This window comes from Stegostoma tigrinum, chromosome 4, assembly GCF_030684315.1.
Source record: "Stegostoma tigrinum isolate sSteTig4 chromosome 4, sSteTig4.hap1, whole genome shotgun sequence".
NCBI classification, from domain to species: Eukaryota; Metazoa; Chordata; class Chondrichthyes; order Orectolobiformes; family Stegostomatidae; genus Stegostoma; species Stegostoma tigrinum.
In genome coordinates, this window is record NC_081357.1 from 64852248 (window position 1) to 64878109 (window position 25862).

Here is a 25862-nt window from a genome sequence, read left to right on the forward strand (position 1 = left end):
CTCAGGGCCAAGGATTTGAAATCAGTTTTTGCTTCCATAAAAGAGGTTAAGATCAGGTTTATCATAATGACATGAATACAATCTATTGTTCTAAGCATTTATTCCATGATCTGATTAAAATTAATGCCCTGCTTGCTTATCTATCCTGGTCATGTACAAAGTATAGAATAAAAGGGTCACTTTCCATGCAGTGCAGAAACCACTTGCCTTTATCGACCAACAAGTTCCCTGATCTGGTGTAGTTGGCCATTGCCTCTTGAAATGGTGGTCAACAAGGGCTGTGGGTATTCTTTTAGCTGTTATAAATGTTCTCTGTTTCCCCAAACAGATTGCAGATATCCCTGAGATAACATAGAGACTTTCCTTAGTTTCTGTGCTAAATTGCAGGCACACATAAGCAGTGAGATTTTTCAACACTGTACTCTGGATTTGTGAAGCCTGTTGACAGGGTGCCAGCAGGAGTATGAGATTAGCTTTGAAAAATTATTTCCCAATGCAGGGTGATTACTATTTTCCCATTTAAAACCAGGCATGCCAAGATATTTCCAAAAGGCACTGCATATATACAAAACAAGATACAATTATGCAGAATCTTTATAAAGAAAAGTCCACCATCAGAATACTATACCTTCGTTACTGAGATTTAATTTCTTTAAGTAATTGATGGCCTGTGATGTTTATTCCTATAATTTATTATTCCAAAGATCCTAACTTTTGAGACAAGTAAACCTCATCTCTAATACTTTATTCATTTTTGTCATTAACTTGTAATTACTCCAGTTGATAACCTAACAAATTCACAATTATTTGCAAAAGTATTCCCACTACTGACAACAAGGTTACCGCAATTCAATGGGCAGTTTTTGAAATATTAACATAGCAGCATCTCAGCAGCTTTTGTTCCATGAATATTTCATTATCATCAAAAGTAATAGAACGGCTGCCATATAAGGTAGTCTTAGCCTGTGGCTGAAAACAATCCCAATTTTTTTTTCTGTTATTGTAAGTATATTTTCTGAAGCAATGAAATTCAAAAGTGATTTCTGGAAAGCACATTTGTACAAAAGAAAATAATGGCTATTATATATTTAAAAAGTTCTTTGAAATATACACTCAAGCTACATCAACTAAATACAGTCAGTCCTTTTGCAAAATTTACAGCTGTTTTCGAATATTGGTATTAATTCATGTTTTACAGTTGTAGCATATTTGCTCTTGTTCTAGTTTAAAAGGTGTGGAATCCAATTAGTCCCTTTTGCAGTAACTGAGAGAGAAGGTACAGTAAGGCAATGTAATTTTACACTGACAGGCAAGCCCAGTTTTCACTAATCATTCAAAGGCACTTTTAGTCCATCAGTACCTGCAATAAACAGCAGACATCAGTCGTTGCCAAACATTTGCAGTCAGATTGCTTCAAATAAAGGGAGACAAGAGTTTAAGTTTATCTGGGTAGGTGAGTCAGCTCTCTATTGCAATCATTGAATGAGTGGTGCAAAAGACATAAATATTGTGCCTGGATTTCTATTCTTACAATAGCATTTAAAAATAATTGTTTGCTCGATTATGTGTTCTTAAAGGAATGATTTGTGTGAAAGAGTTTGAACAACATCAGAAGCTTATAAATGCAAAACTCGAAGAAGTTAAGAATGTGACTTCAATTGGAATACAGATTTACTTTTAATTTATCTATTTGTCTATACGTACAAAGATATAGTGTTATTCATTTGTCTTACTTCTAGACATGAATTCTGACCAGTACACTCCATGTGCATAATAAGACATATCCTACATAAAAGAGTATTCTTGGTTTTTAAATGTTTTTATTGAAGGGTTATCAGGGCATAATTTATTTGAGGGAAATTCTATGCATGACATTAAATTTTTTACACATTTTAAAGTTTTCTTGCAATTTCTGACAACAATTTAAATAGTATTTCTTTATTCTGAAACTGCTCCTGGTGAAACTTGCTTTATACATCTACTTTAGCTGTAAGGCAGTGAACGACATCTGTTAAAAATGAGCCTTTTAATTAATCTAGTAGTTCTAGGTCTTACTGAAAGGCAGTTTCTGTCAAGTCATTTTAACCTCAACTTCAAAAATATTGCTGTCAGAGAATCTGTTTAGTAGTTGCGCTATTGTATATAATTGACTAATCCTTCATTATGTTGCTTCCTGAATAAAATACATTTGTTCTGAGCTTAAGGTTGTTCAATAAATTATGAATTATAAAGCTGCTTGTTGCATCCCATGAAAGAATAAAAAGAATTGTACAATGTAAAATAAAGTTTGTCTTTCTTTTGAAAGGATGTGAAATTTTGGGTCGTAGTTCCACTGGCTAAAATTAGATTTTAGATTTCTCTGTAAATGTTGTCGTGCCCGAATTGGATGCTAACAACAGAGATGAAGTATTTCTTCCATCAATGTTTTGGAATACTGGTCCCCGGTGTGCAGTACAAACCATAACAATAACCCTCACTTCATCCAATCAGCTATCACCTTAATGAATGGAGGTGTAAACTTGATGGGTAGAATAGCTTCCAAATGCTCTATACCGTATATGATCAGTACTGTTGCATTTAACTTAAAACACTGAATTTAGACTTTGCTATAAACCACTTTTTTTATAATCAGCAATCATCTTTATCTCATAAAAATAAAATAAAACTAATGGCTAATTATAGATCAGGGTAACCAAATAGAGTACTTTGAAGATCATGCACATTATAAATTCCTAATCCAGCAGAAATGTTGAGCAACATTAGAACAATGCAAGCTTGACTTCTGTCAGAGGAAAATTTCTTACTATTTTCTGTTTCATCGCTTTTATTATATATAGATGTCCCACATTAATTCCATTATTATTGTTATGTTTTATTCTTCATTCTGGACGAACATTAAAAGGCTTAAACAGAAGAAAGGAACTGCATTTTACAATATTTGTGCTCATAATGAAAAGGATGTGCTGATCACGAATGGTTTCCATTTACAAAACCTGCAGGAGAAACAGAAAACGTTTGTTGCTAAGCAACAACATTGTGGAGGAGCACTTATCCTCTGTGCAGATGAAAGAGAGGCAACTAGTGAATCAAGAGTGGCAGAGACAGTAATATAAAAAAAATTAACTGTCCTTTTAATTAAATATGATTTTATTTGTGCAATGGAGGTGGGGAAGCCAGTATGAAAGGTAATATGATTGTAAGTATTCATGACTTAATAAGTGGGTCACAATGTGTCGTTCAGTAACTCCAGCAGTCATGGTGCTATTTGCACTGGTTTCGTACCAAAATGGCATCCACACTAGAGATAATGGGAACTGCGGATGCTGGAGAATCCAAGATAATGAAGTGTGAAGCTGGATGAACACAGCAGGCCAAGCAGCATCTCAGGAGCACAAAAGCTGACGTTTTGGGCCTAGACCCTTCATCAGAGAGGGGGATGGGGTGAGGGTTCTGGAATAAATAGGGAGAGAGGGGGAGGCGGACCGAAGATGGAGAGAAAAGAAGCTAGGTGGAGAGGTAGGGAGGGGATAGGTCAGTCCAGGGAAGACGGACAGGTCAAGGAGGTGGGATGAGGTTAGTAGGTAGGAAATGGAGGTGAGGCTTGGGGTGGGAGGAAGGGATGGGTGAGAGGAAGAACAGGTTAGGGAGGCAGAGAAAGGCCAGGGCTGATTTTGGGATGCAGTGGGGGGAGGGCATGAACTGGGCTGGTTGTGTGATGCCGTGGGGGGAGGGGACGAACTGGGCTGGTTTTGGGATGCGGTGGGGGAAGGGGAGATTTTGAAGCTTGTGAAGTCCACAATGATACAATTGGGCTGCAGGGTTTCCAAGCGGAATATGAGTTGCTGTTCCTGCAACCTTCGGGTGGCATCATTGTGGCATTGCAGGAGGCCCATGATGGACATGTCATCTAAAGAATGGGAGGGGGAGTTGAAATGGTTCGCAACTGGGAGGTGCAGTTGTTTATTGCGAACCGAGCAGAGGTGTTCTGCAAAGCAGTCCCCAAGCCTCCGCTTGGTCTCCCCAATGTAGAGGAAGCCACACCCACCGGGTACAATGGATACAGTATACCACATTGGCAGATGTGCAGGTGAACCTCTGCTTAATATGGAAAATCATCTTGGGGCCTGGGATAGGGGTGAGAAAGGAGGTGTGGGGGCAAGTGTAGCATTTCCTGCGGATGCAGGGGAAGGTGCCGGCTGTGGTGGGGTTGGAGCGGAGTGTGGAGCGGACAAGGGAGTCACGGAGAGAGTGGTCTCTCCGGAAGGCAGACAAGGGTGTGGATGGAAAAATGTCTTGGGTGGTGGGGTCGGATTGTTGATGGCGGAAGTGTCGGAGGATGATGCATTGTATCCAGAGGTTGGTGGGGTAGTGTGTGAGAACAAGGGCATCCTCTTTGGGCGGTTGTGGTGGGGGTGGGGTGTGAGGGATGTGTTGCGGGAAATCCGGGAGACGCGGTCAAGGGCGTTCTAGACCACTGTGGGGGGAAAGTTGCAGTCCCTGAAGAACTTGGACATCTGGGATGTTCGGGAGTGGAATGCCTCATTGTGGGAGCAGATGCGGCGTAGGCGGAGGAATTGGGAATAGGGAATGGACTTTTTGCAGGAGGGTGGGTGGGAGGAGGTGTATTCTAGGAAGCTGTGGGAGTCGGTGGGCTTGAAATGGACATCCGTTACAAGCTGGTTGCCTGAGATGGAGACTGAGAGGTCCAGGAAGGTGAGGGATGTGCTGGAGATGGCCCAGGTGAACTGTCACTTGGGGTGGAAGGTGTTGGTGAAGTGGATGAACTGTTCGAGCTCCTCTGGGGAGCAAGAGGCGGCACCGATAGTCATAAATGTAACGGAGGAAGAGGTGGGGTTTGGGGCCTGTGTAGGTGTGGAAGAGGGACTGTTCCACGTAACCTGCAAAGAGACAGGCATAGCTGGGGCTCATGCGGGTGCCCATGGCCACCCGCTTTGTCTGTAGGAAGTGGGAGGAATCGAAAGAGAAGTTGTTGAGGGTGAGGACGGGTTTGGCTAGGCGGATGAGGGTGTCAATGGAGGCGGACTGGTCAGGCCTGCAGGACAGGAAGAAGCAGAGGGCCTTGAGGCCATCTGCATGCGGAATACAGGTGTATAGGGACTGGGCGTCCATGGTGAACCTGCATGGGCACCCGCATGGGCCCCAGTTATGCCTGCCTCTTTGTAGGTTACGTGGAACAGTCCCTCTTCCGCACCTATACAGGCCCCAAACCCCACCTCTTCCACCATTACATTGATGACTGTATCGGCGCCGCCTCTTGTTCCCCAGAGGAGCTCGAACAGTTCATCCACTTCACCCATACTCTCCTCTCCACCTAGCTTCTTTTCTCACCATCTTCAGTCCGCCTCCCCCTCTCTCCCTATTTATTCCAGAACCCTCACTCCATCCCCCTCTCTGCTGAAGGGTCTAGGCATGAAACGTCAGCTTTTGTGCTCCTGAGATGCTGTTTGGCCTGCTGTGTTCATCCAGCTTCACACTTTATTATCCTGGCATCCACACCACTTCAGGTGGAGGAATTCGCAATGGCTAATGCATGCCAGAAGCAAGCTGAGTGGGCAGAATTTGATGCTAGTCAAGGCTCAGCAACACAAAGGGAAGGGAACTCCCCAGTAATGATATTTAAAGAGATTGTGAACAACCTGCAGTAGCTTGCTAATTATTTTCTACCAGTTCAATATGTGGAAGTGCTTACTGAGGAGACAGATGTTGCGCATGAAGTAGGCAGGGTCTGTTACCATCAAGCAAGAAAGTCTTTGGTTGTTGGGGACTCTGGATACGAATCACCAGCAGCTAGTGGCTGCTGCATGGCTGTTGGAAGGCTGTTGAGTGTCAGTGGAGCAGACAGCAATTGTTCTTCATTCTGAATCAAGGAGTCCTGATTTTGGGCTCCACCATACCATCTTGATATGTGGAAACTATAGCTTTGGTTGACTGGCTGACAGGAAACAGCAAGGGCTCTGGTGGAGAGGCAATGTTGGGAGCGTAAATATTGTTGTCCTGAGAAAGAACAGAAAGCTCATACTCCAATTCTGACAATCGTTTGGAGGATACAATACTGGACTGTTGTGAGAGCCTGCTAGCCTCTTGCTTGCTGAGCCATCATGACATCACGCTGGGAATGCTTGGCAACAAGTTGAACCTTCCTGATCTCAGGAGCAAAAACAGAAGTTGCTGGAAATGCTCAACAGGTCTGGCAGCATCTATGAAGAAAAAAATCAGAGTTAATGGTTCAGGTCTGGTGACCCTTCCTGACTTCAGTCTGAGCACTCAGACTGGATTCTGCCAGTACCCTAATTTAAATTCAAAGCCTTGTGCAAATTGATGGCTGGCAGCCTCTTCACATTATGCTAGCACTAGGCCTCCTGAAAGATCTGCCATTACTCCAAACATTTCTGTGTACATGCAATTAGCTTTGCCCCTGCCCTACTGTAATCCCCTTGGAGAGATTCTCACCAAACTGGGGCTTGATTGTGTGAAAGTCTAGTCATGAACAATTTTTGAACAAATTATTTATGGTAATTACAAACTTTACAATTCTCTAAGGAATCAAAAACAATAAAGGCAACTTTCTCTGCATTAATACTGAGCATTAAACCCATGAAATATAATTCCTTTATTTCTATGAGGAACTTAGTTTGCAAAAAATATCTCCATCCAATGTCCTGATATGACAAATGATTTCAGAGATGTGACTTGTAGCCACATCTTTGGAACAAATTTGTTAAATTCAACAACTTATGAATTTAGGCAATAACCACAAGTTTTGCTTCCTTTGTCAAACTTGTATGGCTGAGCATGTAAATCCAGTTCTGTTTCATTGCCCTCTTTTCTTTGGTTTTCCTTCTTCTTCATCCATTCAAACAGGGGTGGTGGTGGCCAAGTGATATTATCATTGCACTGTTAATCCAGAGAGCCAGATATCATTCCAGGGATCTAGGTTCAAATTCCAATGTGGCAGAGGGTTGAATTTGACGTGAGTTTTTAAAAAAAGAATAAATCTGGAATTAAGAATCTAATGATGACTGTAAATCCACTGTGAATTGTCAGGGGGAAAATCCCATCTGGTTCACTAATGTCCTTTAGGGAAGGAAACTTCCATCCCTACCTTGTCTGGCCTACTTGTGACTCCAGACCCACAGCAATGTGGTTGACTCTGGGCAGTTAGGGATGGGCAAAAAATGTTGTCTGCTTAACAACAGCACCCTCATCATGTTATTTAATTTGCAAGAAGAATAATTCAAGGCAAAAAAAATTACTGCACAAGAGGAGAATGCCAACTGAAATGTTTTCACCTTCAATTGATATTTATGTCTATTTTCAACAATGCTCAATGTAGAATTTTTTTCAATATAGGGCTGTAATGCACTAGAGTAGTGGCATTAATTTGTTGTTCAAATTCTGAAAAGGGAACATAGAAGCTTGTGACACATTGGCAAGAGTATTTCCAAGTGAGATACAGCTCTTAATTCTTAATTCTAAACTCTTAATTGAAGATGCCCCAAATGAAAGACATTAAAGCGATATTTGTCATAACTACATTTGGATAGTCCGTCATTCATAAGACTTGCAATGACATTCATTGACAAAGCATTCACTATAAATAATGTCACAAGATTTTTTTTATTGATTGACATAAGTTCACCCATTGATTTGTACCATTTGCTTAACCTGTATAAAGGACGTCCTTCTGCAAATCTTAATATCCATGCAAAGATGATGCTAATTCTCTTGGCCATAATGCATACAATGTTTGTGGAAATTACTGACATTAACAACTTTAACAAAGTGCTGTGATCAGAAAGATTCAAACTAATACATAATTCATCATGGGCAAAAGTTCCAGGGTGTTTTAAATAAATTGAATAACGGTTAATAATTTTGTAAAGAAGTTTCAAGTATTTTCTAGAACAAATGCCATAATTTTCTTTTTGGGCAAAACTGGTAAAGTGGAAAAAATAGAATTATTTTTAATTAGCAATTTTTGCATGCTCAGAAAATTCCTCTCATTAAAGAAATGCAACAATGCATATTGGGAGTACAACTGTGGATCAGTAAAGTCTCACTTAAGTCAGCTTTTGTATCAACCACCTAGCCAATCAATAGCTCTGTAACAGCTTGTCGCAATTTAGAACAACTTTCAAATCCTGATGAGTAAAATGGGGAGCAAATGCATTGTTGCAAATATTCCCACCTTCATGTGCTCTTCTAATTTACTAAGGATTTTGCAGGCTCTCAATGTCATTAACTTTCAGTTAGATGAATAATGATTTTTACATCTGCATTGTAAGCTATAAATAATTCACAATTCACTTACCAAGTAATTCTATAGCAAGCCATAGCTTACAGTTCTTCAACTTTACTCATAAGTCATATGTCAGAGTTACTGACTTAGATAAGACAAATCATTGGATGATATTTGTTGATCAATCAATGATGGTATAGCTGGTATGTTTTCACACAACAACAACCTTTAACATACTTCTTTTTGTATGTTTTGAGATGATATTAATATTATATCTCTTGTAAGTTTGGCATAGTGGGCTACATTAGTGGGTTTCATGAAACAGTCCTATATGGATAGCATTTGGCATTTAGTGGGAGAAACAAGTTGGAAGCATAAGGGCTATCCGTGCTTAAATATTCTGAAAGAAGAAACTCTGAGTTCTGATTAAAGATATGTTGTTTCTTGAGGTTGACAATTTTTGAGGTTTAATTAATGATTCGCTAAGAAGGAATTCAGAATATATCATCTGGTTAAGTTTGTTTGTGGCTTGAAAAGTGGAGGTGATGGACTTGGCTCTCTATGGTAGCTGCCAACTTGTCCAAGGCAGGAGACAGTCAGTCACACAGTTCGCTGCATTAACACAGCTTCAGGGCAGTGAGGGCCTTTGTGTCTAAAAATTAAGAAGGCAAGTTGTGGTATTAATAAACAATAATGACCATCAATTGGCATCTTACTGCTGCTTCAACATTCCATATATGAAAAGCATAAAACAAGGAGGGAGGTGATTTTGGCATTGAAATGGAGCTCTCTGATCTTGTCACCTAACTCTGCCACATATCTTGCCATCATTCAAAGCCTGACAATTTCCACCCTAGTGTTTGTGAAAGGTGATAATATGGTACGATCTTTCATTTATACTTTGTTAGCAGTTTCTCTTCATAATTAATGGTGGTGATTACTTAACTAGGTGGACTTGTCTGGAGCGGTACTGTGCAGATTACTGGTCATCTTTTATAGGGAAGGATGAAAATATATTAGAGGTAATTTAGAGAAGGCTTATTATGCCAATGTCTGGAATGGCTGGGTTGTTTTATGAGAAAAAGTTGGATAGATTAGGCTTGTAACTGCTGGAGTTCCAGAGATAAAGACGCAACTTGATTGGAACATATAAAATCCTGAAAAGTTCCGATAAGATAGGTATGGAGAGGATGTTTCCTTTCACGGGAAATTCTAGAACAAGGAGTCACTGTTTAAGTCAGAGATGTTTTTCTCTCACAGAGTTATGAATTTTTGGAGCTCTCCTCCTTGAAAATTTGGTGGAAGCAAAGTCCTTGAGTATTTTTGAGATTGTGGTAGATGGAATCTTGTTAAACAAAAAATTGAAACCTGATCAATCGTAGGTGAGAAGGCAGATTTGAATTTACACTCAGAGCAACCATAATCTTTTGAATGGCGAAGCAGGCTGACTGGTCTACTCCTGCTTCTTGTTTCTATATTTATATGATTGCAGATCTCCAAGGCTGTTAATGGTGCATATTTACCAATGCCCATCATGTTGTATTAGCTCTCTGGTAGATTTGCTTGTACTACTCTGTTCCTCCACATGGTCGGCTTGGTCCAGTGAACACAATTTATTGTTTGTACTTTCAGAAATTCACTTAGTGGACAACTAAAGGAAAGATTTTTTTTTAACCGTACTGCAACACAGCATAATGAATGTCCATGCTAGACAAGTGAATAATTATTCTTAGAAATCAACGTGAAGTGTCTTAAATTAAAGTGCTAGGTTTTTCATTTGTTTTATTTATTGAAAGTAAGCAATTCAAACAAAATGAAAATGTATGAAGGAGAGCAAGACTCAATCATTATTTGCAACAGCAGTTATTAATCCAATAGACTAATTAAATTCAGTATTCTTACTGGTGCAATTCTCTGCATCATGAAAATCATTATTATATGAAGATATATTTTTTAGACTCGATAAAATCTCGAGAAAATTGTTTTGCTCTTCTGCTACAGCCTGCATTAGATTTATTGAAATAGTAATACAAGATGAGGTCCACGTATTAAAGTTGATCCAAGTAAATGAGAATTAAAGGGATGTCAGAATTAATACAAGCATGAAGCCAGGTAGGATTATTTATATATTATGGAGAAACAGAGATAGTCAAATTTCGCTAGGGACACGGAAATTAGGAGATCAATATGTTCCACTGGACTAACAAAGACAGAACATAAATATTTGACAATGTTTGAAATTAACTTTGACCAACATTGACATCTGTTTTGTTATTCATGTTAATTTTTATATTTCAGATAGAATACAATAATTTATTGGTGCTGTGTGTAACTATATGTTGATAAAGTCTTTGCTGCCTTCAAATTCCTTAAATTACATTGATTTTACTCAGGAACAATTGAAAACAAGAGGCCTGTGTAACTAAATAGTTAGAACATTTTCTTGAGCTAATACTTGCACTGGTCCATCATTGGGAAAGTTCTGGTAACACTGCCAAATCAGCTGGACTGTTGATGCACTGCACTTTCACAGAACAAAATCACCATCTAGCATTTCTCCTAGGCCATCCACCATTAGCTATAAGCCACACCGGTATATAATGGCAGCATTTTAATTCAAGAAAGGAGCACAGAGAAACCTGAAACTGTTCTCTGCATTATTTCCACATGTACTTCCCAATAAGGCTCACACAGCTTCATTAACAGGAAGCCTTGCTGATTCTGTTTTCCTTTTTCTAGTCCAGGCAGTTGCATAATAATTACCACTGCCCAGGTTGAGGCTTGCAACTTAGCACAGAACAAGGCTGGTACCTAGGAGCACATCTCCCCTCCTTAAAGGATACTGAGTTGATTGGAGAACTTGCTGATGTGCATTTGATCACAATCCTTTGCATTTTTTATTTAAATGTACGCATAACGTTTGTATAATTACGTTGGACATTGTCATAATTGAGATGCCTCAGTAGCTCCCTTTGTCATGCCATGGGATGGAAAAGCTCAATGTAGAATATTAAAGTACAATAGAAAGGGGTTTGTTCATGTGCACTGATTCAAATGTCTCTAGGCAGAAGAATCTAGACTCTGAATCCCTACAGCAGGCAGAATTGTGGATCGCCACCAGAGCAACCCCTGCAGCATTCACTGTTGATATTATCGGAGAGAACAACATGTGATGCAGAATTGACAGTATGCAGAGCTGGGCTGAGAAATGGCAGATGGAGTTCAACCTGGATAAATGCGAGGTGATGCATTTTGGAAGGTCGAACTTAAATGCTGAATATAGGATTAAAGGCAGGATTCTCGGCAGTGTGGAGGAACAGCGGGATCTTGGTGTTCAAGTGCATAGCTCCCTCAAAGTTGCCTCCCAAGTGGATAAGGCTATTAAGAAAGCATATGGTGTTTTGGCTTTCATTAACAGGGGGATCGAGTTTAAGAGCTGCGAGGTTGTGCTGCAGCTCTACAAAACCCTGGTGAGACCACACTTGGAATATTGTGTCCAGTTCTGGTCGCCCTATTATAGGAAAGATGTGGAGGTTTTGGAGAGGGTGCAAAGGAGGTTTACCAGGATGCTGCCTGGACTGGAGGGCTTGTCTTACGAGGAGAGGTTGACTAAGCTCGGACTTTTCTCTCTGGAGAGAAGGAGGAAGAGAGGTGACCTGATCGAGGTGTACAAGGTAATGAGAGGTATGGATAGAGTCGATAGCCAGAGACTTTTCCCCTGGGCAGGATTGACTGCCACGAGGGGTCATAGTTTTAAGGTGTTAGGAGGAAGGTATAGAGGAGACGTCAGAGGGAGATTCTTCACCCAGAGAGTTGTGAGCGCATGGAATAGTTTACCAGTGGTAGTCGTGGAAGCAGAGTCATCAGTGACATTTAAGCGACTGCTGGACATGCACATGGACAGCAGTGAGTTGAGGGGAATCTAGGTTAGGTTATCTTATTTTTGGATTAGGATTATTCCACGGCACAACATCGTGGGCTGAAGGGCCTGTACTGTGCTGTAATTTTCTATGTCCTATGTTCTAATTGCTTGCCCATGAGCAAGTGACATTGCCTGTGCAATGCTGCTGGAAGTGGCAGTATTCAAACACATTTCTCCACTATTTATTTTGTTGATAATGTACACAAACAGAAGGTAAGGAAACAAGATGGTAAAGTACTCTTCCATCGTCAACCACTTTGCCTCTGTTTGCAATCGTGACTCGTCTCGCCTCATGTGTAAAACGTATAAATTTGGGGCCGGAGTATGTCAAACAATCCCTCAAGACTGACCTCATGAAGCCACATTTCAATCTACCCTCATCAAACTTTCACCCCTTGTTTAACATTCATGGCCCCATTATGTTGTATGTTTTCAACACATAAACTCTGAGCTGAGGGTTCTGCCACAGACACTTACTGCAGACATGTTTACTCTGTATCACATTTGTGCCCAGGAACTTCCACATTCTGCAAGCACAACACATCAACACATCACTTGTCAAGCATATATAATCCTAATTACTGCTTTTTCTATTCATATGCATACCCAGGCTGTAGTTCCAGATCCTAGTCTAGTATTTTAATGCCATTTTTTGACTTCTATTTGTCTTTTTCTTCCCTTCTCTCTCTTCCTTACTTTCAGTGCTGTTCCTTTCCATTTCTTCTTCTCGAGTGCTTTACCCTCTTAATAAGTCTGGCATTCCTCCTCTAGATTCCTACACTGTTGACTCTGTTCTGTACTTGAATCCTATTTGGATATGCCAAGAATTTCCAAACGTGCCCTTTTCAGCATCGTCTAAAGACCCACCCTTACACTTCATGAGCAACAATTCTGAATGGCTAATCTCCTCTGCCTCTAGGCTTCTCAACCAGAATGCAAACTGAAGGCTCATATTGTCAACGTCCATCCAATTCAATTCATTACATCTGCCACTACCTCTCAGACTCAGGAAATGAACCATATTACTTTGTTTTATATTTTACTTCCAGCATGCCCGTTTTTATAACATCTAAAGTGTTAATGATGGATAATTTAATTGAATCTTGTCTGTTACAATACTATCATCTTTCATTCTTTGAAACTCCAGCATATATAGGCCAAATTTACTCAGCCTCTCATCTTAAGACACCTTTATCCCAGGGATCCATCTCGAGTAACAAACACAGAAGTTTGAGAAACTCAGCATTGTTCAAAAGACCCATCCTTTACACCTCATGATCAACAGACCTAGCAGCATCTGTGAAGAGAGAAACAGAGTTAATGTTTCAAGCTCTTCTTCAGAATGCAGCCTAGTGAAGCCTGTTTATACTGTCTCCAATGAAAGTATATCTTTCCTAGGGTACGCAGATCAAAACTGCACAAATTATTTCAGGTGCGGCCTCGCCAATGTCTTGTAGAGTTATAACAAATTTTCCTTATTCTTGTACCCTCTCCCTGACAATAAAGTTCAATATGTTGTTTGCTCTTCTAGTTATTTATTGAATCTGCATGCTAAAGGTTTCATCCCTACTAAAAATATTCTGTTTTTTATTCTCACTACCAATGTGAATATCCTCACAGTTCCCCACATTGTACTTCATCCAGATGGTCTTCCAAAATTTGCTAAACCAGATTTCAGTGTGTGCCTTCACGAGTGACAACATTTTTGAAAGAGAATTGTTCTGCAATGCACTTTCTTCAAACATTTTTTGAGGTGTCTTTATGTTACACATACTGACCACCTTGATGTTATTATTAGAACATAGAACATAGAACATAGAACAGTACAGCACAGAACAGGCCCTTCAGCCCACAATGTTGTGCCGACCATTGATCCTCATGTATGCACCCTCAAATTTCTGTGACCATATGCATGTCCAACAGTCTCTTAAATGACCCCAATGACCTTGCTTCCACAACTGCTGCTGGCAACGCATTCCATGCTCTCACAACTCTCTGCGTAAAGAACCTGCCTCTGACATCCCCTCTATACTTTCCACCAACCAGCTTAAAACTATGACCCCTCGTGCTAGCCATTTCTGCCCTGGGAAATAGTCTCTGGCTATCAACTCTATATTATTCTGGAACAGTTTCTCAAATGTGATCAATTTGGGAATTTTGAGGAATTATCCATATGGGAAATGGCTGTCTAAACTGAGAACAAAATACTTTTGATGTTGGACATCTGAAATACAAGCAGAACATGCTGGGAAAGAAATCAAGGCATCTCTCAGTAACCTCTCAGTAGAGAGAGATCTCTAAGGACATAGTTATCTGAATACAGAAGATCTCTGACTATTCCCTTTGACGTTAGTGGAGATGTGCAGATGATCTTCCTGAAGCATCCCAATTTTGGTTCCTTCAGGCATGTCTCTTGCAGCTTCTTTAATCAATGCAACAAAGAAGACATTGAAGAGTTGGAGACCCCACAACACATCCTTACTTGATACTGTAGATTGTTGCAATGAAATTGATCATCTTGCCACTGTCAGATATGTGTCCGACTATTCTATCACAGGCAGTAGTTGCAGGTCTTTAACAATGCTGAAGTTTAGACATCCTACCATGAAGTGTAAGTACCAGAGAGCTGACCAACCCACACCTCTGGATTTTACTGCCCTTTTGTCAGCATACTGAAGATGAAGGGGTTTGTAAAATAAAGCAGATAGCATTCCCATCACCTTCCTGCACCCTGAAACTGTCTTCCGTATTACATTGGATAACAAAGAAGTCAGCCAACTTACCCACCAAACTGCTCTTCCACCTATGGAGACCCTTGTGTGACCAATTAGTGGCTACTGAAGAGTTTCATTCTGCTTCTGCCACTATTTAACATGCAGCAGGGGTAGGTGGAAGCAAGGAGGAGATCCCTGTCGGTTTCATTGTGAGGGTGGCTGCCATAGAGAAGGGGACATACCTCCTTTGAAGACACCCACATTGCAAGATCATATTCACCCTTTGGCCTTTAAAAGTTGGCCCCATCTCCCTCACTCCCTTTCTGAGTTTTGCCAGGCAGGTCCATCTAAGTGTTTAAAGGTTTAACACTACAGCTGGACCTGCTGCTAATTCTGGATGAGCTGAACAAGACCCTCAAGTCCTAAGAAAAAAAAACTCGCAGAAGTGATGGCTTAGCAGCCGAGTTGTATTCAGCTCTGCAGGACTTGATTGGCCAGGACCTTCTGGAGGTGTACGACAGTATGCTTCTGGCAGGTACCAGGTGCAAATCCATGAGGAAAGGTATCATCACCCTCACCCACAAACAGAAGGGCGAGTGCAAGGGAATTAGAAATTGGCGACAAATTTCACTGCTGAAAGCAGACTACAAAATCCTGCTTAAGGTCATTGTCAACTGGTTAGGCCAGCTGTGAGATTAGTGATTCACTGCAGCCAAACGCGGGCCAGATGATCTCTGAGAGCGTTGTGCTCCTCAGGGATACAATCACCTACATGTGGGACAGTGAGGTGGATGCCTGCCTCATCAGCCTGGACAAAGAGAAGGCCTTTGACAGAATAACGCACACCTATATGTGGGACGTGCTCTCCAAAATGGGTTTTGAGAGCAAATCTGCAACTAGATCCAACTGCTCTGCACTGACCTTGTTAGTGCAGTCTCAATTAATGGATAGGAATCAGAAAGCTTGCTGACTAAAACTGGAGTCAGGTAGAGCTGCACACACTCTCCTGTCTTGTTTGTGTGCTGTATAGGGTCTTTTGTCAAGTCCATCAAGAAGGATTTGAGCCTGAGAAGGGAATTATTCCAGGCAGCCGAGGCCTGCAGGCCAAAGCCTCCCTGTACATGGACAATGTCAACATTTTCTGCTCAAATCCACTGGCAATAAGCAGACTCATGAGTATCTGTGACCTGTGGCCTCGGGAGCCAAGATAAATCAAGGCAAGAGTGAGGCTGTGTTCTGTGGGAACTGGGATGGCCATTCTTTTATTTCCTTCGCCAAAGGAAGTCCTGGGAATATGGTTTGGAGAGGCTGGGACATGTGCAAAGACTTGGGAGGAGCACATCACCAAAGTTAGGCAGAAACTAGGGATTTTGGGAGCACCACTCCCTCTCTATTATGGACAAGGAACTGGTCATCAGGTGGGGGGCACTCTCTCTGTTGATGTACATGGTGCAGCTCTGGCCCATTCCAAGAACTTGCACCATTGAGGTCAGCCAAGCCATCTTTCATTTCGCCTGGAGGATTAAGATGAACAGTGACACTGACACACAGGGACACCGTGTACAAAATTCTAGATAAGGGGGAAGAAGAATATACCCAATATCTCCTTCATCCTGACGGCCAACTTTGAATGTGGGTGCATCAAGCTGTGTGTAGACCTTCTGTATACAAACGCGAAGTGTCACTCTGTGCTAAGGTTCTACTTGTCCTCCGTGTTGTGAAAGATGGGCCTGGTCTCATTACTGAAGAACACTCCATGTAGTTGGACCATTCCATGTCACTCACACTTTGTGGAGAAATTTGCAACAGGAAACACTATGGCCGCAAGTTGGAAGTGGTCAACATGTAGCATCCTCCAAACCCTGCAGGAAAAGGAGTGGGTGGACCCTGTCAGGTTTTCCCCGATCAGACTATCAAAGTCATTTGGCAGAATGTTTCATCACCAGAACTTTTCAACAAGCACCAACACATCGGTTAGCTGACGGTAGGAAGGGGATCTCCTGTTAGACCTTTCATCTGCACTCAGACTCTCCACACCATCGCATTTTTCCCTCACAGTGGCTGTGGGTTGTAGACATTGTCACACATCTCATGCTGGAATATGCAAAGGAAATCTGGAGAAAGCAGTGGTTTTTGTCAAAGTTTGTCCTGATCAACTTTGTGATGCAGAATCTTTGCTTCATGGTCTATTCCCTGGGAAGCACGCCGAGACAAACATTGACTGTGCCTGGAGGATCATCAACTTGGTGAAAGGTGCTCTTTGATCTGCCCGAAACATGCTAGTCTTCCAAACATGACCTTGATGGAGTGTTGCAGACTGGCACATTCCAAGGTCCATGGTTATGGGTTAAGGGATGCACGAAAGCTTGGACCAGGTGCCGCCATGGCACAGGGGAGACAGACCACTGTCTAAGGTCTTTCCACCAAAGTTAAATGAAGGCCCATTCAGTTATCGGACCCTCCCAGTGCCTCAAGTATATGTAAAGACAGTCTTATCTAAATAAGGCTATATTTAGTATTTTTTAAGAGAGTCAAACTTCAAATTTTTCATTTCTTCATATGCTAGCGTACAGAACCAAACTACTTATGTGTATATCACATGTAAAGTTATTTTTGTGAATAAAGTACATTTTTGAAATAAGAAAGAGTGCAATTTCGCGAGCATAAAAAAACTGTTCTAAATATATTACCTCTCTACTGACAGCACATGGACTGCAGTGGCTTAAGAAAGAAGCTCATCACTACCTTCTCAGGGCAACTAGGGACAGGTAATAAATATTGGCCCAGCCAGTGACATCCATTTCCCACAAGTAAATAAAAAAGTTACCAAAGTATGAAGCTGGATGAACACAGCAGGCCAAGCAGCATCTCCGGAGCACAAAAGCTGACGTTTCGGGCCTAGACCCTTCAGAGAAGTGGATGGGGAAGAGGGAACTGGAATAAATAGGGAGACAGAAGAAGGCGGACTGAAGATGGAGAGAAAAGAAGATAGGTAGAGAGGAGACTATAGGTGAGGAGGTAGGGAGGGGATAGGTCAGTCCAGGGAAGACGGACAGGTCAAGGAGGCGGTATGAGGTGATAGGTAGGAAATAGAGGTGCGGCTTGAGGTGGGAGGAAGGGATGGGTGAGAGGAAGAACAGGTTAGGGAAGCAGAGGCAGGATGGGCTGGTTTTGGGCTGCAATAGGTGGAGGGGATGAGCTGGGCTGGTTGTGTGGTGCAGTGGGGGGAGGGGAAGAACTGGGCTGCTTTTGGGATGCAGTGGGGGGAGGGGAGATTTTGAAGCTTGTGAAGTCCACATTGATACCATTGGGCTGCAGTGTTCCCAAGCGGAATGTGAGTTGCTGTTCTTGCAACCTTCAGGTGGCATCATTGTGGCACTGCAGGAGGCCCATGATGGACATGTCATCTGAGGAATGGGAGGGGGAGTTAAAATGGTTCACGACTGGGAGGTGCAGTTGTTTGTTGCGAACCAAGCGGAGGTGTTCTGCAAAGCGGTCCCCAAGCCTCCGCTTGGTTTCCCCAATGTAGAGGAAGCCACACCGTGTACAATGGATACAATATACCACATTGGCAGATGTGCAGGTGAACATCTGCTTGATATGGAAGGTCATCTTGGGGCCTGGGATAGGGGTGAGGGAGGAGGTGTGGGGGCAAGTGTAGCACTTCCTGCGGTTGCAGGGGAAGGTGCCGGGTGCAGTGGGGTTGGAGGGAAGTGTGGAGCGAACAAGGGAGTCATGGAGAGAGTGGTCTCTCCGGAAGGCAGACAAGGGTGGGGATGGAAAAATGTCTTGGGTGGTGGGGTCGGATTGTAGATGGCGGAAGTGTCGGAGGATGATGCGTTGTATCCGGAGGTTGGTGGGGTGGTATGTGAGGACGAGGGGGATCCTCTGGGGGCGGTTGTGGCGGGGGCGGGGTGGGAGGGATGTGTTGCGGGAAATCCAGGAGACGCGGTCAAGGGCGTTCTCGACCACTGCGGGGGGAAAGTTGTGGTCCTTGAAGAACGTGGACATCTGGGACGTGCGGGAGTGGAATGCCTCATCCTGGGAGCAGATGTGGCGGAGGTGGAGGAATTGGGAATCGGGGATGGAATTTTTGCAGGAGGGTGGGTGGGAGGAGGTGTATTCTAGGAAGCTGTGGGAGTCGGTGTGCTTGAAATGGACATTCAGTTTCTAGTTGGTTACCTGAGATGGAGACTGAGGGGTCCAGGACGGTGAGGGATGTGTTGGAGATGGCCCAGGTGAACTTGAGGTTGGGGTGGACGGTGTTGGTGAAGTGGATGAACTGTTCGAGCTCCTCTGGGGAGCAAGAGGCGGCGCCGATACAGTCATCAATGTAACAGAGGAAGAAGTAGGGTTTGGGGCCTGTGCAGGTGCGGAAGAGGGAATGTTCGACGTAACCTACAAAGAGGCAGGCATAGCTTGGGCCCATGTGGGTGCCCATGGCCACCCCCTTAGTCTGTAGGAATTGGGAGGAATCAAAAGAGAAGCTGTTGAGGGTGAGGACGAGTGACCGCATCTCCCGCATTTCCCGTAACACATGCCTCACACCCCGCCCCCGCCACAACTGCCCCCAGAGGATCCCCCTCGTTCTCACACACCACCCCACTAACCTCCGGATACATCGCATCATCCTCCGACACTTCCGCCATCTACAATCCGACCCCACCACCCAAGACATTTTTCCATCCCCACCCCTGTCTGCCTTCCGGAGAGACCACTCTCTCCGTGACTCCCTTGTTCGCTCCACACTGCCCTCCAACCCCACCACACCCGGCACCTTCCCCTGCAACCGCAGGAAGTGCTACACTTGCCCCCACACCTCCTCCATCACCCCTATCCCAGGCCCCAAGATGACCTTCCACATCAAGCAGATGTTCACCTGCACATCTGCCAATGTAGTATATTGTATCCATTGTACCCGGTGTGGCTTCCTCTACATTGGGGAAACCAAGCGGAGGCTTGGGGACCGCTTTGCAGAACACCTCCGCTCGGTTTGGAACAAACAACTGCACCTCCCAGTCGTGAACCATTTCAACTCCCCCTCCCATTCCTCAGGCGACATGCCCATCATGGGCCTCCTGCAGTGCCGTAATGATGCCACCTGAAGGTTGCAAGAACAGCAACTCATATTCCGCCTGGGAACCCTGCAGCCCAATGGTATCAATGTGGACTTCACAAGCTTCAAAATCTCCCCTTCCCCCTCTGCATCCCAAAAGCAGCCCAGTTATTCCCCTCCCCCCACTGCATCCCAAAACCAGCCCAGCCTGCCTCCGCTTCCCTCACCTGTTCTTCCTCTCACCCATCCCTTCCTCCCACCTCAAGCCGCACCTCCATTTCCTACCTACCACCTCATCCCGCCTCCTTGACCTGTACGTCTTCCTTGGACTGACCTATCCCCTCCCTACCTCCCCACCCATACTCTCGTCTCCACCTATCTTCTTTTCTCTCCATCTTCGGTCCGCCTCCCCCCTCTCCCTATTCATTCCAGTTCCCTCTCGCCATCCCCCTCTCTGATGAAGGGTCTCGGCCCAAAACGTCAGCTTTTGTGCTCCTGAGATGCTGCTTGGCCTGCTGTATTCATCCAGCTTCACACTTTGTTATCTTGGATTCTCCAGCATCTGCAGTTCCCATTATCACAAATAAAAAAGTTATCTAGTTTTTTAAAATACCATACTTGTACACTAGGTGTCACTCTGCAACAATATGTAATTTGTCCTTAGTCTATTTCCGTAATCTTATCTTGATTTGTTTAGCAACTCTTCAGCCACAAACTTTCAAAATTTGTATGAATATGAAAGTTTCTGAGATAGTTTAGTTGTTTATTTCAACCAAGTTACAAAACAACACTTCATATAAACAATTTTGATAAAACACTTTTAGAGAAATAATTTATTACGATAGGCTCCATGAACTGATTAATTTTTCATTCAGTGGTAGGTAACTTGTCTAATCTGCTGATCTATTTTTGTTCCTTATAATCTCCTCAGTAAAACTAGCCGTTCAACCTAAAATAGATTATCAGCACAGTGTTTTTCCATTGGTTTTGTGAGTTCAGGATTGAATGGAATTATTCATATTGTTTTTGACTGATAAAAGAGAAAACTGTTCATATTATTGTCTGTTATATCACATATATAGGCTTTAAACAGCGGCTCTACTTCAGAGGAAGTACAGACAGTTCTGTAGAAGGTAATTTTTAAAAACCATGATTAAAAGAAATGAAAAATGGCAAAATTATAACATTGACAATCTTGATTACTAACTCAATTAATTTTGGCCCTTTATTAATTGACTAACTTACTGAAAGTGTATTCTATTTTGTTGGGAAGAACCAATGACTAGTGGATTTTTCATTTACCTTCTGTTATTTCATCCTTTCTGAGATTTACTAGTATGCCAGTAAGATCATAATCCTGAATATGTGACCGTTACTGCCGATCATTGTGAAATTGCAGACATAATAGTATTGCTAAACTTTCCAACTAATTTTACATTTTTATACTTTGTTTTACCTGTAATAAAAGTTCCAAAATTAACCTAAAATTTGAGAGTCCAGAATCAACTTTCAGAAATGAAGCATTCATGTGCCACAAATAGACAACTGGAGTAAAGGTGGGAGATGAGATTAGAGTCTCCCCACATTGGATATTCTCACATTTCAAGACCAATTTCCTACTGTATAAAACTCACAAAAGTATGTAAATGATTGAGTAAATCAAATTGTCAATCTGCCAATTTGATCCATGGATGTAACTATAAAATATGGAGTGTGGTAGACCTTTAATTTTTATTCTCTGAACTAAGGGAGGCTACATTTTGCAATGTGTTGTAATTAACAGTTTGCTGAAATGCTCATAATTATGCAATCCTTTTATTTTCTGTTATGTTTTCATTTTATCTTTGTTAGTTATAATTTGGGCCATTGTTACAGATCAGTACCTGCTGCCATAATGCTATTTCAATAAACCAAATAAGCCAAACCAATCCACCCAGAGTTTTCAGACATTCATCGAATATAAGAAAAACAGGGAGCACTGGAAACCAACTAATAATCTACGTTAAGAGCATGATTTAGATCACTGAAGAAAATATTGTTGGGACTTTTAAGAAAATAAATATTGTTCCTTTACTAAGGGAGAGAGGAGGTAGTTGTGGGGCTGTGTTTTACATAGTTGAAGTGGAGTTCTGACAACCAACTTGTTACCATACATCAATGAAGCATTCTGAAAGCCAACTTAAATGGAATTGTAACACTCAGGATCTGACTATATGCAAGACCACTCAAAGTACAAGTGTGTTTATACAAAGTTTACCAATTTATTAAATTATCGAAAAAGATACAACAGAAATTATATTTAACCAGGCAGTGGACTCAACTGCTGCACAATAGAATTTCAGTCCTCTCAATTAGCAGAATGCTATCTAATCTTCTTTCTCCTGTTTTCCCTCTCCTATCTGCTTCTTGCATGCACAACTCTGAAGAGTAAGCCTTATTAACCCTTCCTAAACTAGAACTCATAACATGATTAGAGGTGTCTCTGAACAATGAGTGGTGCATGCACAATGCATCACCAAATTATGGTAAATCTTGGAATGCATTGGTACAGTATGCCCACTTCAACTATCTATTGATTTATTCTTTTATATGTCACAACTTACAAAATAATTCATTTTAAAACAGCTTGTCAGTCTTAACTCACCTATTCCATAGATAGTTACCAAGAGAAAATAGTATGAGTAAAGCAATTTGTGTATCTACTTACTGCACATAAGTGTAATTTTCCAGTGGTTAGCTATCATCCCAAATATCCCAAATGATTGGTTTGAACTTTTAAGATGTCTTTAATTACTAATTGCTTATTATACTATCACATCATTTCATTGAGTTTAATGACTAACCATTGAGATAGCAAAACGTTTTATTATATCTTCCTTGCCTATTTGTTTATGATAGAAGGATACACATGGTCAAATCCTCATGCATGGTACCCTGAGCTCATCGCCTAAAATCTTGTTTAATTGATACAAATCCTTCATTAAATCAAACATCTATCAGTGACTCTTTGTCTGAAAGGCCATCTGCTTGATGTGTTTTTTCTTTCCTGTTTCTGTCTCTGAGTACTTGGAGCAAATTACTTTAAAACAACATGGTGGAAAAGTGTTAATAGCTTTGCAACATAAAACGAATACAGGAAGTTCAGAAGCACTGTGTGCTGGTGACCCATACTAATCCATACAGAATGACCTGTACCTGTCTTGGCTAAGTGGCCTGTGCCTGCTTACAAAATGGCAGACAGAAACTAAGCAAAACTGAACAGCCTGTTTACACAGTAAAACATAATGGTACCTTTTAACAGGAATTTTCTAAAGCCAATAAAGGGGCCCTGCAAGCAGCCATCCGAGACAGTTCTGACAAGAGGATGTGTAAGAAAAGACATATAAATGGGCTCCATCTTCATTAGTGAAAGCATGATTGTTCCACCAAGTGTGAGTCTCAACCCATGAATCAGTCAGATTAACTCCCTAAGCAGCTGCAAAGACAACAGCTAAAGTTATTTTGTAGTAAATAGTTGTTTCTTTAAAGGTACTCACAATATTAAAAAATACATTCTGGTCAAAAATTCTTCAGATAATCATAGACGTAGTTTTCAACATAAAGGATAGATGCATTTATAACTAAAGTATAATAGAAGCATTAGGCAAAAAAAACCTTAAACCTAGATGCGGAAGTTAATTAGTTTTAGGAAACCCTTGTCTGATCAAAATAGATTGTTCACAGCCCATTAATTACGAAGTGCTAACAGTGGAAGTAGCTGTATAATTTCACACTTTATAACTAATTTTATAATTAACTTTACAGCAGTTCGTTAAAACTGCCTTTTGTACATTTACATATATAATTGAGACAGTGAGAAATATAAAAGCATTAACTGAATTCGATAAAGATAAGCTCATGAAATACAATTCAAACTGTCCTTAGAGATAAGCAAGCCTGAGACAGATCTGAAGGCATGTTGCCAGTAACTTTGGAATGTGAATAAATAGGATGCATACAAAGATCTCAACTACAATGCCTGGTAAACATCACAAAATCATGGGAACCTGGAGTTGTTCATAGGAATGCCCAGCATTGATTTGATGTCCCATGGAATTGGGTGTGCAGAGTAAGGGGCAAGAGCAGTGTCATCGCTCTATTTGCTCATTGTAATACAAAATGTATAAAACTGCTGGACTTCACTGTAAAGATCAGAGTATGTCATTGATCTCTCTTCTAATCTGAACCAAAGATTAAGGGAAAAGTTGCTTTCTCACATCGAGACCAGATTCAGGGAAGATCCTTTGGCCCTCTTTCTGCATCAACCAGTTTTTGTTTGAATACAAGTCTTCCACTTGCCTGAATCCTGCCTGCCTCCTGAGTCTTTGCCCCCTGCCGCGAAGTATGCTCCTACATACTGGGAGATAAAATTATAAAGCTAATATTAAGTTTTACCAAGCTAGTGCAAAACATTAATTAAAATTAACAACATCTAAAAGAGGAGAGAGTGAGATATCCTTACACATCCAGTCAATCTATAACTTTTGTGGTGTGTTTTGAGAAGAATTGTACTGCTTGCAAACCTAACCACACATTGCTACATACACAACACTAAATACACTCACCAAAAAAAGAGATTATTTCTACATAAGACCCTACAAATGAAAGAAAAAAACATAGCTGTTGTCTGTCTTTCCTTAGCTGATAATGCTAGGTTCTTGACAACTACTTAATAATCTGGAAGAATGTAATTCTCCCATTCAACAATAACAGAGTTTGTCACTTTTATTCTGGTTAAAGCCTCATGGTGCATCCCTTTGTCAAGTGGCACATTAATTTCCCTACATCAAAGACTCTCCAGTGGTAGATACCCAAAATAAAGCCATAAGAAATAAGAACAGGAGTATGCTATTCAGCCTCTTGTGTTTGCCATAGGACCATGGCTAATCTGATAATCCTTTTGCCCACCTTCCTGCCTTTTCTTGTACCTTTGATTCCCCTACTGGTCAAGAATCTACTTATCTATCTCAGCCTTAAATACATGCAAGGATTTTGCCCCCACACCTCTCTGTGGCAATGAGTTCCAAAGATTTATAACCTCTCAAAAGTAGATATTCCACCTTATGTCAGGCTTAAATTTTATTTCACGCCATGTGCTCCTAATCTCTCCCATGAGGGGAAATAACATCTCAGCATTTCTATTCATTCTAATTGGCCTGATGTGTCCTGTGCAAAAGAAGCGGGATGAATCCAACCCAGCCAATCACTGTCCAACTGTCTACTCTCAATTGTCCACAAAATGGTGGATTGTACCATCAGCAGTGCTACAAAGCAATAACTACTTCGGAATAACCTGCTCACTGGTGCTCAGTTTAGGTTTTGGGCCTGCTCAGCTCTTGACCTCTTTACAGCCTTAGTCCAAACATCATCAAAAGTTAAAACCAAGAAGGGAAACAAAGGTAATTGCACTGGGCAACAAGGCAGTATTTGATTGATTAAGGAACACCAATTAAACAGGAATCAATAAGAATCAGTGCAAAACAGTGGGAATTGTTTGGAGTCATAACTAGCACAAAAATGAAAATTGTGCTTCTTGTAGGTCATTCATCACAGCCAACACACATATTGGCAGGAGTTCCTTAGGTAGTGTCTTCAGCCCAACCATTCTCGGTTTGTTCATCAATAATCTTCTCTCCATTATAAGGAAGTGGGGAAGTTTACTGATAACTGCACAATGTACAGCACCATTTGCAATTCCTCAGATTGTGAAGCTATCTGTAGCCAAGTGCAACAAGACTTAAACAGCTTTCAGCCTTGGGCTGATAAATGGCAAACAGAAGTGCCAGGCAATGACTATCTTCAGTAATATAGAATCCAACTTTTATCCCTTGATATTCAACTATATCACCCTGAAGAAGCTCAACACCATTC

At 41.6% G+C, this 25862-nt stretch overlaps 1 protein-coding gene across 9 annotated transcripts in view; it reads left to right on the forward strand.

The window, feature by feature from the left end:
• pkib (protein kinase (cAMP-dependent, catalytic) inhibitor beta) overlaps positions 1-25862 on the forward strand; it is an 80042-nt gene that overhangs the window by 46336 nt on the left and 7844 nt on the right. For 2 of the 9 annotated variants that reach the window (XM_059645742.1, XM_059645743.1), the window contains exon 2: positions 21035-21085. The exons of 4 other annotated variants lie outside the window; for them this stretch is intronic. The gene's annotated coding sequence lies outside the window, so the exon portion shown is untranslated. Of the gene's footprint in view, positions 1-1431; positions 1454-17600; positions 17665-21034; positions 21086-25862 lie in introns of those variants that run through there. 3 more of the 9 variants (XM_059645744.1, XM_059645749.1, XM_059645746.1) reach the window with 3 other exon arrangements.